The sequence below is a fragment of the Hydra viridissima genome, unplaced genomic scaffold (assembly GCF_058129835.1).
Source record: "Hydra viridissima isolate aposymbiotic clone 2 unplaced genomic scaffold, HvirCarnegie_v1 scaffold_6, whole genome shotgun sequence".
NCBI lineage: Eukaryota > Metazoa > Cnidaria > Hydrozoa > Anthoathecata > Hydridae > Hydra > Hydra viridissima.
The window spans coordinates 3480814-3484391 of NW_028324305.1; the positions used below are offsets into that span (position 1 = coordinate 3480814).

Below are 3578 nucleotides of genomic sequence, written 5' to 3' on the forward strand. Positions count from 1 at the left end.
TACAGCTTTTTAACAAACTTGAGATTGAATACAAAATATTATTTGTGTTTCATAAATTACCTTTAGATGCCTAAATATAAAAGTAGTTTCCAAGAAGTTTGGTTAAGTAATGATAGTTACACTTCTTGGCTTCAAAAAGATAAAAATCCCAACCTTGCAAGATGCAAAGTTTGTTCTAAGTTGTTTTCAGTAACAGCTATGGGTATCAAGGCGGTTGATGCACATGCAAAAGGAGTAAAGCACATAGAACGATTGCCTCAAGAAAGTTACTCTATTTTGTTCAAAGAAAATGTGCCATCAGAACCACAGAAGCCTAGCTCATCAAAGCAATGTAACGTTTCAGATATACTTCAAAAGGAAACAGTTTTGAAAGCAGAGTTGATTTGGTGTTTAGATATTGTTCAAAGCAAATATTCTTTTAGCTCAAGTGAGAATAAGTCTAAACAATTTGCATCAATGTTTCCAGATAGCAAAATTTTCATCAATATTTCCTGTGGTCAAACAAAATCTGGCTATATAGTAACTCACGGTCTTGCCCTATATTTAAAAAAAATTCTATTAGGAGATCTTAACAAGCTGGATAACTTTGTATGTCTTTTTGATGAGTCTTACAATAAAGTTGTAAAGAAAGGTCAAATGGACTTGCATGTGCGGTATTGGAATGAGGAGAGTAATACCGTTTGTACTAGATATTATACTTCAGAATTTATGGGAAAAGCTGCAGCCCCAGATATTCTAAATATGTTTAAATCCTGCATGATTGGTTTGAATGATGAAAAAATGCTCCAGGTATCTATGGATGGCCCTAATGTTAATAAACGATTTTTGACAATGCTCAATGAAGAACGTCACACCAATGAATTAAGTACGCTCATTGATATTGTTACCTGTGGTTTGCATACTTTAAATGGAGCCTTACAAACTGGTGCCAAAGCTACAGGCTTGAACATAAAGAAGTTATTGTCTTCAATGTACCAAATATTTCATGAAAGTCCATCAAGAGCAAGTGATTATGAACAAATAGCTGGGGCAACAAGTTTTCAAACTGATAAGCCAATGACTCCTTTTCTGGTGGTGATACTTGAAGAACTTCTACGCAACTTTTATGAAAAGTTCATTCGATTAGATGTTCTTGCAAATGCCAAGACTATAACGTCTTTATTAAAAATAGATTTATCTAATTGTGCAAACCGGCTTTTAACCAGCAAGATTGATGTTGGGTTTTCATTGAAGTATGATCTCCTGCAACTCAAGAGTAAAGGAAAGATTACTGAAGTTCAAATTGACAAGTTCAAGAGGGAAGTATGCGATTTCCTTGTCTCGATGTGTACTCATATCATTGAGAAGAGCCCTTTGTCTTCTCTGGTTGCTCGCTGTCTGATGTGTATTTCCCCATCATTTATGGTTGAATTCCCAGAAAAATGTGAATATTTATTTGAAAAGCTGTTGATGAAACTTGTTACTTACAAGAAAAATAGAGCTTCTGTTGGTGATTTAGCTAAGAACAAATATTCCAGGTTTTGTAAAACTGTCGTTGTTGATAACAAAGAATTATTTTTGACTTTTGATAAAGATAAAGATCGTTTGGACTACTTTTTGTGGAAATACTCTGATTTAAAGCTGTATACAAATCTTCCACAAATTTTTAAAATTGTCCTCATTTTATCGCACGGGCAAGCTCAAGTTGAACGAGGGTTCAGCAGCAATAAAAATCTGATTGATGACAATATGTCCACAGGCTCCATCATCTCTTTACATTCTATCCAAGATTACCTCACATTTTACGGGCTCATGGCACATGAAGTTGAAATAACTAAAGATTTGTTGGATAGCTGCAAACAGGCAAGAAAGAGGTATTTTGATGATCAACGATCAAAAGCCCTGTCTGCAGAAAAAGCAGAGAAAATGGAAGCAAAACAAAAAGTAATTGAGGATATTGAAATAGTCAATACAGAAATTCGACAGTCATTATCTATGATTGAGAATTTAAAGAAGTCGTCTAATGAAATTGGATTCCGTGCTGAAAAAAGGATAGCTTTAGGTTTGTGCCTTGAATATGAATATATAATCCATTAAAAAGAGCTGCCTTTGAAAAAAAAGAGTTTCTTGAAATGCTTTATGTTTAAAAAAAAACCTTGTTAAAAAGAAAAATGAACTTTTATAATCTTATATATATTTGTGTATAGTATATTATATTTATAATAGTTAATCTATTTGTATTTAATGTTAATTGAAAAAAGAAAGATTCTGTTTTTAAAGTTATCATTTTCTCCTTAATTCTCCTTATTTTTTCCTTGAAAAAATTGGCGTTCGCGACCAAATATCCTTATAAATTGGGAAAATATATCCTTAATTCTCCTTAAAATCCTTATTTTTAGCCTCAGTTTTAATAGTGGTAACCCTGAAAAGTTTCTTTAAAAAATGATTCAAATTTTTTTAAAACATTTTAACTATTTTTTTTATAATTTACATATGGCCTATATTTATTCATCTTTTTTAGTTGAATATTTTTATTTAGAATCTGCTTCACCAAACTCATCATTAATGCTTCAGAAGTCATTAGAATTAGCCACCTTTGATGAAACCTTACAACCTCATGGTGTTACATTTGGATCACTAGCTGGACTTGACATTAATAATACAAAATGAACAGGTATAAAAAGGAGGGTAAATCATGCTGAAAAAAATATATCTACACTGTTATGAATACGTCAAAAAAGAATACTGGTGCTTAAGGAAAAGACTCAATCAAATTAACCACAAATACAAGAACTGTAATCAATTGTAACCACTATATAATATCATCAGTTCAAAAATCAACAAGTACGTGTTTCTTCCCAGCTTACTCTCCGTCTGTATCGGAATAACTGCTGACACCTTGCACACCCATATTTTGCAGGAATACGGATTACACAGTTACAACAGACACATCAAAAGACGTGTTTGAATAACCTTGATGCTAAAGGTGCGATTAATTAACAACTTTGGGCAATGTGTCAATACAGTTATGATGATCCTGTTGATCCGTATTTAAAGGATAATTGGGATAAATGCCATAAATGCTGTAGATTGTGGCATTTAACATGTGCTGCTATATGTGGTGTTTATGCTAAAAAAAGTATTTACTTTTGATGACTGTATGAAACAGTGATTCTTTAAAAAAAAGTTATGTCATATATTGATAAACTGTTTTTTTAACTTAAATAAATCTCTAATTATAAAGTTTTCTTTGAATTTTGTATTTTATTTTTTTATGATTAACTATTGAAGTTATGTAAAATATTATTTTATGAACTACTTATGAGCTTATAAACGTGAGTTCTTATTTAAACAGAATTTAGAAATAATCATCGAAATCATAGACATTAGTAATAATTTTACTTACAATTTTTCTTTGGAAGCACAATTTTCTTAAGGTTTCTGTTTTGGGTGAAATATTCATACTTTACTAAAATAGATGGTTCAAAAAATATGAATCTTTGCAATTGCAACGCCCTAAATTAAATGCCAATCAGGTGTAACAAATTCCATTTAAAAGACAATTACTTTATACAATGCAGGTTTACTGCTTTTTATAA

General features: G+C 31.2%; 1 pseudogene; it reads left to right on the plus strand.

The window, feature by feature from the left end:
* Nucleotides 1–493: 493 nt before the first annotated feature.
* On the plus strand, nucleotides 494–1957 carry LOC149886664 (uncharacterized; annotated as a pseudogene).
* The last annotated feature ends 1621 nt before the right edge of the window (nucleotides 1958–3578 follow it).